Source organism: Meriones unguiculatus, chromosome 18, assembly GCF_030254825.1.
Source record: "Meriones unguiculatus strain TT.TT164.6M chromosome 18, Bangor_MerUng_6.1, whole genome shotgun sequence".
Lineage (NCBI taxonomy): Eukaryota > Metazoa > Chordata > Mammalia > Rodentia > Muridae > Meriones > Meriones unguiculatus.
The window spans coordinates 51,330,325-51,342,958 of NC_083365.1; positions in this window are offsets into that span (position 1 = coordinate 51,330,325).

Here is a 12,634-nt window from a genome sequence, read left to right on the forward strand (position 1 = left end):
CTTTCAGAGCCCTTCTGTGGTAGGCTTCTGTCCTGTTTCCTGTTTTCTCCCTCCTCTGATGTCCATCCTCTTTGCCTTTCTGAATGGGGATTGAGCATCTTAGTCAGAGTCCTTCTTAATTAGCTTCCTTAGTTGTACAGATTTTACTATGTGTAGTAGGTTTATCCTCTGTTATATGTCTAATATCCACTTATGAGTGAGTATATACCCTGTGTGTCTTTCTGCTTCTGGGATATCTCATTCAGGATGATCTTTTACAGTTCCCACCATTTGCCTGCAAATTTCAAGATTTCCTTGTTTATTATCTCTGAGTAATATTCCATTGTGTACATGTACCACAATTTCTGTATCAATTCCTCAACTGAGGCACATTTGGGTTGTTTCCAGCTTCTGGCTGGAATAAAACTGATACAAACAGGGGGAGCAGCCTTACCAGGCCACAGAAGAAGACAATGCAGCCACTTCTTATGAGACCTGGTAGACCAGGATCAGAGAGAAGGGGAGGAGGACCTTCCTTATCAGTGGACTGGGGAAGGAATATGGGAAGGGAAGAAGGAGGGAGGGTAGGATTGGGAGTGGGGGAGGGAGAGATGTACAGGGGGGATACAAACTGAATAAACTGCAATTAATAAAAATAATTTTAAAAATAAATGAAAAAATAAAACAGCAATTCACTATAAACAATAACAAAAAATTCATAGAAACAATAATGAACACTATTGTAGTTCTTTATTTTCTCTTGAATCATAAATGCTTCAAAAGTTCAGCTCTTTCCCATGTTAAACATATTACATGTGTTTTGTACATTTTAAAAAAAATCTAAATTAACATAGTCATGTTAATTTGTTAATTTATATGTTCAAACTTCATAATTATTTCATAATCTTATATATAAGCTTCAAATTACCATATTTTAAAAGGTGCAACATTTAAAATTACTGATAGAAGTCAAAGTATATAAGCAGTATTAACAGTTTCTCAGAACATTTTTGTGCCTCTTGATATGAGTGTGAGCTAAATTACTTTAATTGAAATAACTGAACTTTATGATCCATCTAATCTTTTTGGACCTCAGTTTGTAATCTATAGAGCAAGGCTGATCTCGCTATTTCACATAATTATAACAGAGAATACATAATAAAATAAAAACTAAGAACAGGATGTAGAGTGTGACAAATGTATGGGTCAGTCAATGACAGCACATTATGTTAGCGTTCAATTTATATTTCCCTGAGGCTAACCTACTCTTCTTTTTCTCTCAAGGTGTAGTCTCCAAAGCTTCCTAACACCTTTGATAATAATCAACTATGTTCTGAGAGACTCAGCATTTTTTATCCCGTCCTTACATGTTCATGCTCTCCCTTCTTTCTATCTGTGTTGAGTATCGTTATTTCACGTTACCTGTCACAGTCTTCAGAACTTTTCTCTTATCCCTCTCTCCTCACATTTTGTATCTCCTCTGGTAAAACGTCCTTAGGAAGACATCCCTGACTACTAATTTACTCCTAGTAGGGTCTGCTTTGGCTATTCTTAGAATTCACACCACCTAGCTACTTATAATTAACAACAATATAAAAGCATGTGTTTTATTCTTTCTCCTATTATTCAAATATAAGACCTGCTGGGACAAACATAATGAATTTTGTTCCTCTATATTTATCTTTAATGACTAAGTACAAAGAAAACGAGCAATAAATATTCTTGTTAGGATTTAACAATGAATCCAAATGTATTTATCCATGTGAAGAATTTCATTGTACATTAGGATATAATGCAGAATTAATGTGTTACTCAAAATAGTTCAATTTAGTATACTTCTTTGATGTGAAAAGGTTTTTTTGGTTTTTTTTTGTTTGGTTTTTTTTTTTTTTTTGACCTTGATACTTAAGTTTGGATTTATGGATGAAAAACAGGCCCATGAATATAGATAAATTTATACCATTGGGTTAAGATAATTTTTTTGAATATCAATATAGACAGTTTTAGAAAAAAGTTCTCACGTTGTATCAAAAACAGGAAAATAAAAGCCACATACCACGGTCTTATTTTGCACTACAGAACAAAGTTCATACCACATGCATACTGAGACCTCAGCGTGCCCCAATTTATGTGAGTTAGCTTGAGTCTGGCATACCACACACAAAGTAAAGACTAATTGCACGGATGAAAGCAGGGTAAATACATTTTGCATATTCTAATGTGGCTGTCTAGCTACCTATTGACAAAATAATTTGCAGGGAAAGAGCAAGTAGTAGGTAGTGAATTTGGACTTTTAGAATTTTGGTTATAGTTTATTTAGGGAACTCTAAGTATAGCAGAGGATAAGTCCTGCCGTGTTGAGAGAAGGAAGGGCTTATTCCTGAACAGGCAATGTAAGGAGTTTGGATAAGTGGGAACCATCCACCTATAGAGATATTAAAAAACAGTGAAAGCTGGGAAAAAAAATAAGTCGGTTATCCAAAGAATATTTCACATAGGTAAAGGAACAACAAACAGCAAGCACTTGAGATGAGTCCCTGAAAACATAGTGCGCGTGCATCCTGGGAAAACCCAGTTATAGGCTCATTGTCTTCACAGACAACAGCAGCAGTGGGATTTGGACAGTTCCAGCATCTTCATCGTGGCCTTAACTCTACTCTTTCCATCCCATCCTGGATGTCAGATCACTAATATCTATCAACATCAATGGATTCAACTCACTAATAAAAAGACATAGACTCACAGGATGATTGCAGAAAGAGGATCCAATATTCTGCCTCATTAAAGAAACATACCTATGCCCCTCTCCAAGTCCACGGATAGGGGAGGTCCTCCTCCCCTTCCATCTGACCCTAGCTTATCTAGTCTCATCCAAAATGGCTGCATTGTCTTTGTCTGTGGCTTTGCAAGGTTGCTCCCCCATCCAGGGGAGGCAGTCAAAGAACTAGCCACTGAGTTAAGGTCAGAGACAGATGAAGGAAGGATGTTGGAATGGGAGGAGAGGAGGGGGAGGGCTACAGCTGGGATGCAATGTGAATAAACTGTAATTAATATGAAAATAAAAATTTAATTAAAAAATCACGCCCTGCAACAAAGACAGACACTGCCTCAGAATAAATGGATGGAAACAGGTTTTCCAAGCAAATACTCAGGATGCAAATTGGATTAGCCATCCTAATATCTAATAAAATAGACTTTCAACCACAATAAATCAAAAGAGATGAGGAAGGTTACTTCATTCTCCTCAAAGGAAAAATCCACCTGGAGGATTTCACAATCCTAAACATCTATGACCAAACCTCAAGGGTCCTGCATTTGTCAAGGAAACATTATTAAAACTTAAATCACAATCAATCCCAACATCTTAACAGAGGAAGACTTCAATACCCCAGTCTAACTATGGGACAAATCAATGAGACAGAAGCTAAATAGAGGAATAATGACACATACAGATATATTGAATGAACCTAATAGATGGCTACAGAACTTTTTACCAAAACACAAAAGAGTATACCTTCTTCTCAGCACCTCATAGAACCTTCTCAGTTATTGAGCCTACAGTCAGGAACAAAGCAAGCCCCAAGAGATAGAAGAAGATTTAAATAATCCTGTATATCATGTCAAACCACTGTGGTTTAAAATTAGACCTCAACAATAACAGAAATATCAAAAATCCTACACATGAATAGAAATTGCACAACTCTCTACTCAATGACAGCTGGGCCACTGAAGAAATAAAGAAATTAGAGATTTCCCAGAATTCAATGATAATGAAGGCACAACTTACCCAAACTTATGGAACACAGTGAAAGCAGCACTAAAAGGAAAGTACGTAGCATGAAGATACTTCATAAAGAAATTTGAGACATCTCATAGAAGCCACTTAACAACACACCAAAAAGCACTAGGGGAAAAAAAAAAAGCAGACACAACCAAGAGTAGTAGCCATCTGGAAATAATCAAATTCTTGGTTGAAATCAATAAATTAGAAAGAAGGAATCAAAGAAATCAAGAGCTGGTACTTTGAGAAAATCAATAAGATAGACACACACTTAGCAAAATTAATTAAAAGGCAGAGGGACACTATCCAAATCAGCAAAATCAGAAATGAAAAGGGGGCATAACAACAGACACTGAGGAAACTGAAGAATCTTTATGTCCTGCTTCAAAAGCCTATACACAACTAAATTTGAAAATCTAAATAAAATGGACAAATTTCTTGATGGATTTTTATTTATCAAAGCTGAATCAAGATCAGATAAATAAAATAAATAATCCTATATCCCCTAAGGAAATAGAAGCTATCATCAAAATCTCCCAGGCCAAGAAAAAAAAAAAAAAGAAGCCTAGGTTCAGATGATTTCAGCACAGAATTCTACCAGACCTTCAAGGAAGTGCTAGTTTAAAAACTCTTTAAACTATTTCACAAAATAGAAAAAGAAGGAACATTACCAAACTCATTCTAGGAAGCTATGGTCACCTTGATTCCTAAACCACACAAGAACCTAAAAGAAAGATAATCTCAGACTAATCTCTCTTGTGAACATTGATGCTAAAATATTCAATAAAATACTCCCAAACTGAATCCAAGAACATCAAAGACATCATCCACCATGACCAAGTAGGCTTCACCCTGAGCATACTGGGGTGGATCAATATATGGAAATCCATCAATGTCTTATACCATATAAACAAACTGAAAGGAAAATTAAGAAAAACAAACACATGATCACATCCTTGGATGGTGAATAAGCATTTGAAAAAAATCCATCACCCATTCATGTTTAAAGTTTCAGAGAGATCAGGGATACAATGCACATACCTAAAGATAGTAAAGGCATTATACAGCAAGTCTATAGCCAACATCAAGCTAAAGGAGAGAAACTTAAATCAATCCCACTGAAATCAGGGACAAGGCAAGGCTGCACATTCAGTATCTCTTCAACATAATACTTGATGTCCTAGCTAAAGCAATAGACAACTAAAGGAGATAAAGGTGATACAAATCAGAAAGAAAGAAGTCAAAGTATCACTATTACAGATGATATGAAAACATCTATAAGTGACCCCAAATTTCTAACAGAGAACTCCTACACCTGATAAACACCTTCAGAAAAGTGGCTGGATACAAAATTAACTAAAAAAAAAAAAAATCAGTAGTCTTCCTGTATACAAAAGACAAAAGGGCACAGAAAAAAAAATTAGGAAAACAGAACCAAAATATCTGGGCACAGGGGACATTTCTAAGACTGATACTCCAGGCAGGACTATTCGTGGCTATAACCTAGAACCTCTGCTCAGATGTAGCCTATGGCAGCTTAGTATCCTAGTAAGATGAACAGAGACTGTCTCTGACATGAACTCAGTGGCTGGCTTTTGACCACTCCTCCAAGGGAGCTGGGAGCAGCTTTGCCAGGCCACAGAGGGAGACAGTACAGCCAGTCCTGATGAGACCTGATAACCTAGGTTCAGATGGAAGGGGAGAAGGACCTCCCCTATCAGTGGACTTGGAAAGAGGCAGAGAGGAGATGAGGGAAGAAATGAGGGGAGCTGGGATACAAAGTGAATAAACTGTAAATAATATAAAAAATAAAAATTTAATTAAAAAACAAAACAAAAATTAGGGAAACAACACCCTTCATAATAGCCACAAATAACATAACATACCTTGGTGTAACTCTAAGCAAGCAAGTGAAACAGTTGTATGAAAAATAACTTTAATTATCTGAAGACAGAAGTTGAAGAAGATATCAGAAGATGGACAGCTCTCCCATGTTCATGGATTGGTAAGATTAACATTGTAAAAGTGGTCTTCCTACCAAAAGCCATCTACAGATTTAATGAAATCACCATCAAAATACCAACACAATTCTTTACAGACCTTAAAAGAACATTTTTCAACTTCATATGGAAAAACAAATATCCACAATAGCTAAAACCATCCTGTATAATCAAAGAAATTCTAGAGGTATTTCCATCCCTGAACTCAAGTTGTAAAGACATGATACTGGCATAGAAACATACTGAACAATCAATGGAATCAAATTGAAGACCCAGAAATTAACCCACATACCCATCATCCATAGAGAGCTGATTTTTTATAAAGAAACCAAAACTATAGAATAGAAAAAATATGGCATCTTCACATTCAACCAAGGACCATGTATGGATATAACCTAGAACCTCCACTCAGATGTAGCCTGTGGTAGCTCAGTAACCAATTGGTTTCCCAAAGTGAGGGGAACAGGGACTATTTCTAACAGGAACTCAATGACTGGCTCTTTGGTCTCCCCACCCCCGAAGGGAGGAGCAGTCCTGTTAGGCCACAGAGGAGGGCTTTGCAGCCAGTCCTGAAGATACCTGATAAAACATGATCAGATGAATGGGGAGGAGGTCCCCCAATCAGTGGACTTGGAAAGGGGCATGGTGGAGATGAGGGAGGGAGGGACTGGGAGGGAATGAGGGATCGGGACACGGCTGGGATACAGAGTTAATAAAATGTAACTGATAAAAAAAATAAAAAAAATATTTAAAAAAAATAAATTTTAAAAAGTTAAAAAAATGGTACTGCTCTAACATGTACTTGTAGAAAATTTCAAATAGATCCATACTTAACACCCTGCACAATATTGCAGTCCTAGTGGAACAAAGACTTCAACATAAAACCAGACACACTAAATCTGATAGAAGAAAAAGTGAGAAAGACCATTGAATGCATTGGCACATGAGACAACTTCCTAGAAAGAACATCAAGAGCTCAGGCTCTAAGATAAAAAAATCAATAAATGGGAACTCATGAAATTGAAAAGCTTCTGTAAAGCAAAAGACACTTGTCAACAGAACAAAACAGCAGCCCACAGACTGAGAAAAGATCTTCAACAACCCTACATCTGACAGGGGCAAATATTCAGAATAAATAAATAACTCAAGAAATTAAACACCAGAAAACCAAGTAATCCACTTGAAAAATGGGGTTCAGTGCTAAACAGAATTCTCAACAGAGGACTATTGCATGGAAGAGAAACACTTAAAGAAACGCTCAATGTCTTTAGTCATTAGAGAAATGCAAATCAAAAGGATTCTGAGATTCCATCTCACACTCATTAGAATGTCTAAGATCAAAAACTCAAATGACTTGAAGTTTTTTCATGTAAGTCTTTGACTTGTTTGGTGAGAAACACAAAGGTACTTTATGTCTTTTTGGCTATTGTTTCCCTAATTTATTTGTCAGCCTATTTGTCTTTTGTATACAGGAGGACTAATAATTTTTTTGACTAAATTTTGTATCCAGCCAGTTCGGATGAAACCTGATAGGCTAGGGTTTGATGGAAGGGGAGGAGGACCTCCTCTATCAATGGACTGGGGGAAGGGCATGGGAGGAAAAGAGGGAGGGAGGAGTATTGGGAGGGGATGAGGGAAGGAGGGGGCTATAGCTGAGATACAAAGTGAATAAATTATAATAAATAAAATAATTAATTAAAACAAAAACCTCTAGTGACAACACATGGTGGAGAGGGTGCAGAGAACGGAAAACCCTACTCCTTTGCTGGTGGGAATGTAAACTTGTAAAATCACTTTAGAAATCAATCTGGTGCTTTTTCAGAAAACTGTGAATAGAGCTATCTCAAGGTCTAGCTATACCACTCTAGTCATATAACAGAAAGTTGCTCAAACATACAACATGGATATTTGCTCAACTACATTCACAGTTCCTTTATTCATAATAGCCAGAATCTGAAAACAACCTAGATGTTCCTCAGCTGAAGAATGGATACAGAAATTGTGGTTTATTAAACAATGGCATACTACTAGTTATTAAAAACCAAGAAATAATGAAATTTGCAGGCAAATTGATGGAACTAGAAAAGATCATTCTGAGTGAGGTACCCAGGAAGCAAAAAGACATGCATGATATGTACTCACTTATAAGTGGATATTAGCCATATAATACGGCAAAAACATACTAAAATCTACAGATGTAAAGAAGGTAAACAACAAAGAGGACTCTAGAGAAGATGCTTATTTCTCATTCAGAATGGAAAACAGGATAAACACCCGGAAGCAGTAGAAGAGAGGAAACAAGATTGAGATCTAGGACAGATGTCCTCTAAAAGGCTCCACACAGCAGAGATTCCAAGCAGATGCAGAGACTTGCTGCTGAACTTTGGACAGAGGGCAGGGAGTCTTATGGAAGAAAGGGGATATAAAAAGGACTAGGAGGGGAAAGGAGCCACACAAGGAGACCAACAAGGCCAAGAAAATGCAGGCCCCATGAGGGACTGCAAAGAATGATTCATCAACCAAAGACCATGCAGAAAGGCGACCTAGACCCATGGCTCAGATGTAGCCCATAGGCAGCTCAGTATCTGTCGGGAGCCGCATTCGCCATTACGAGATGGCGCTGGCTTCCTGCTTCCTGGTTCTTCTTGCTAGAACTCGCCTTACAGCGGCGCATGCGCCACATGATGCTAATACGGATTTGAGTGCTCTCCCTATCAGAGAACACATGCTAATTGGGTATTGTGCGGAGCACCAATCACAGACGAGCACGCCGCCCTGCAGGCTATTTAAGCAGAGCGCGCTTGGGGTTTGGGGTCCTTCTCCATCCACCTACAAGAGCTCTACAATAAAGATTCTGCTGGACAAATCTTCGGTTGCCGCGTCTTCCTTATCGGCGAAGGATTGCACGCGACAAGTATCCCTGTGGGCTCCCTAGTAAGGAGAGAAGAAGCAGTCTCTCCTGCATGTCTGTTGCCTGCTTCTTGATCACTTCTCCCTGGTAGGCCAATCTAGCTTGCCCACAGAGGAAGAGGATCCATGCTGCCCCAATGGGACCGGAAGATGTCCCTTCCGATGGGAGAGTGGGAGAGGATATGGGAAAAAGTGTTGGGAAAGGTGGGACTGGGAGGATCTGAGGGAGGGGGCTACAACAAGGATACAAAGTGAATTAATTGTAAGTAATAATAATAATAATAAATATATTAGATTATATATATATATTAAGTTTGTTTGTTTGTTTTTTTATGTGAACACACCAGAATCAGTCACCAGATCTCATTTTAGAGCCACCATGTGGTTGCTTGGAATTGAACATAGGACCTTTGAAAGAGCAGCCAGTGCTCTTAACCACTGAGCCATCTCTCCTGCCCTTTTAGGTTATATTAAAATAGTTTATTTAACTTTATTCCATACAGTTTTTGTATTCTTTTACCATTTAATATATGCCAGGCATTAGTACTTCCAGAGTATAAATTTACGTATTTCTGTCATAAATAAAACCAGAAATGGTAATTCAAATATCTCATGACTAGAGAAGAAAATCAATAGAATTTTAATGCCATAAAAGAAATTGGACATGATTTGATTACATCTGTGCACTAATTTCGCATTTCTATAATTTGCCTTATTTGTATGCTAGATAAGTGGTCTTTAAAGTTTACTTTTAATTATTTTCTAGCTCATAATATTTTTTGGTGTCTAACCTTAGGCAAGTTATTTAAAACTCTTTCCCTTGACACCCTAGATCTATGAAATAGGGATATTAAGAATGCATGAAGTTTTTGTAGAATCTAACTAAATTTCTCATAAACAGGGAATGTATGTATTATATTATACTATACCCAACTAATATATATATACATATAGTATCCCTAAACCATGGCAAATAGTGCACATATATACCTAATGTCATAACTGTTAAGAAAATTATTAAAATATTGATGCTACCTTCAGAAAGGTTCATAGATCTACCTTCTTACACAACTTCTCAAATTAAAATGGATAAGAAGAAGGAAGAAAATGAATTAATTTGGGGCAATAATTAGTTTGCTTTTCCTTTCTATTTATTCCCACCCACCCCTCCCTCCGGGTATTATTCTGTTATTACCAAAGGAAAAAAAGTTAATTGCTTATTTTATACATTATGCATTGAATTTTCCAGTAGAAGATAATTTCTCTATGGCATTTATTTTGGAAAGAAAGTGAAAAGTTGCATAACAAATAACTTTTTCTAGCAACTTATTATTCTGGTACGGGCATTTTGTAAACAAGTCTGTTAAAGTGGAGTTAGTGCTGTTCACTTGTTCTCTTTTTATGTGACAGACGAACTAACTGTTCATTGTGTTAGAACTACAAGAAAGAAAAGAGAAAAGAGATAGATGTTAACGCATCCAATATGAAGTCTGGTAAATATGTTCCCCATTTCCGACATCTGTCATTCATGGCACTCAATTTGTGTTAAAAAAAAAAAAAGAAGCTAAAATTAAAAGTCAATTGTTTTCATTTCTGACAAATTAAGCTTTGCATCTTTATCTTAAATTAGATTTCCCTCTTCTCTTTGAAAATGTATTTGCGCACACCTTGCCATGTGTTCCCACACACGTAAATTTTCACCATATCTTTAATATCTGAGCACCTGCTACAACTTGGGCACATTTCAGGCAGCTGTCCATTTATTATTTCATGTCAAAATTCAGATTGTTTCCGATGATCCCAGACAACTTCTTCATTATTCTGGAAGCTTTCTCTGTAAAGTTAATCATCTATATTAAGTCAATTTAACACTAACGCATCTCTCCTAATACTAAATTTTCCTGTAGAGCACTGTACCCAATCATTTGAAATGTTTCACAGTTTTTAATTACATGAACAAAACTGGACATTTCATGTTATATGCTTACTAATAGTAACATATCATTATTGCATACCATAATAATAAATTTTTCTGTACTACAATTTACATGAGCAAGAGTGTCTTCTTTATAACATATCAAGTACATTCATATTACTCTATTTTTATATAACAATTGTTAAATTGACTCTGTATTCAGAAATACAGTGATACTGGTAGAACTTTGAAAACTCAAGATTGTTTTCACTCATTCTAATATAAAATGTTAATTATGCAAAGACTTATTTGTTAAGAAAATAACAGACGTGAAATATGTTATATTCCTAGTATCTAATTTACAAGTAGATTTAGTCAGCCTCTTCATGTTAATAGCTAGACATTCAAATTGAAGTGTTTTGGCGTATTTGAGACAAAGAATTGTGTCCCCATGTTGGCTTTAAATTTGATGTGTAGCCAAAGATGTTCTTGAACCTCTGATTCACCTACCACTACCTACTGTTTGCTGAGAATATGCCTAGTTTCTGACGTGTTGGAGATCTAATCCAAGGTGTTTTAGATGCTAGGCAAATATTTGATCAAATGTACTATATCCCCATCTCCTGAAAAGAATACTCAATAAATAAATCCTGTTGTGCCTTTTATGATAACACAGTGATGCTTCTTTGGAGCTGAAATGAAGGGAATTTGTGAGCATCAGATATTTCTAAAGTGATACTGAATGTGGACATGAATTCGGCTCCCTCTGTAGTTCAAAGAGAGCAGTTATTTCTCCCTGGTTTTCATGGATGTGTGCTGTTTGATCTAAAATGATCTTACTTTGAATGGAAAGATTTGTATCCTCACATTTTTTTTTTCAGAATAGATGAAGTAAACCTTTCACAAAGCTCCATAACTACAGTTCTAAGCTATTATAGTTGGGGTATGTAAATGTACTTTTAGTTCTACCCTGTCATTAATATAATGTATTATGTCACCTTTACAGAGTAGTAATAAGAAAAATTACCTTCAGAAAAAGAAGTATCAATCTTTGGGCATATATACACCAAAAGGTACAGTTGAAAATAGAACCAATGAATTCTAAAATTCCAAGCTTTATTCTACTACACTATACAGTCTCCAGCTATACATACATTTTGTGTAACTGGAACCTTCAAATACATTAGTATGTCAATTGCTTTTAGAATGTTAAGATGCTGTCACTCCATCAGCATTTAATATAACTATAGATATCCACACAGGAATGCATACATACAGGGGATGAAGAAATTCTTAAAAAAAATATGCTTTTAAAAGCAAACATGAGGGCTTAAGAGGAGGCTCAGTTTGTAATGCACTTGCTGTTGAAACATGAAGAACTGAGTTTAGTTTCCCAGTACTCATGGAAAGTGCTCAACAACGAAGAACACATTTTAAGTCCCAGCTTAGGAAGGAGAAGAGAGAAAAATCAGGGTCTTTCTGGCTAGTCAGTTTAGAGACTTACAAGTTCTCTCTCAAATAAGGAGGTGAGAGGTTGATCCAGACAGCTAAAACCAGCATCTGTCCTAAAAACACACACACAAACATGCACAGTACACGCGCGCGCACACACACACACACACACACACACACGTGCACCTGAACACACGTAAGCACATATATACACTCACTCTAAAAGAGCATCAACCATTTTCTTATTATTATGAGTTTTAATATAAATATTTAATGCTACACATTTCCCCATTAGCATTTTGTATTTTGTTATTCCCGGTGATGTTGTTCCACACCAAGTTGAAACTTTGAACCTCTAGGGGCTAGAGAGAAAATTTCACTAATTACTGTAGGATAGTTTTGTTAAATAGTTAAAATCTGAGATAATATAAAACATGTAGTAACTTACTATAACTTTTTACTTACTCCATGTTTTCTGCAAGAAATGACCATATTTGAGTTATATATTAAAATATTCAAACAAAGATAAAGTATTTTTTTAGTGTTACTGAACATGTTCAATTTTTTAAAACAATATTTTTCTTTTAGTTTTGTAAA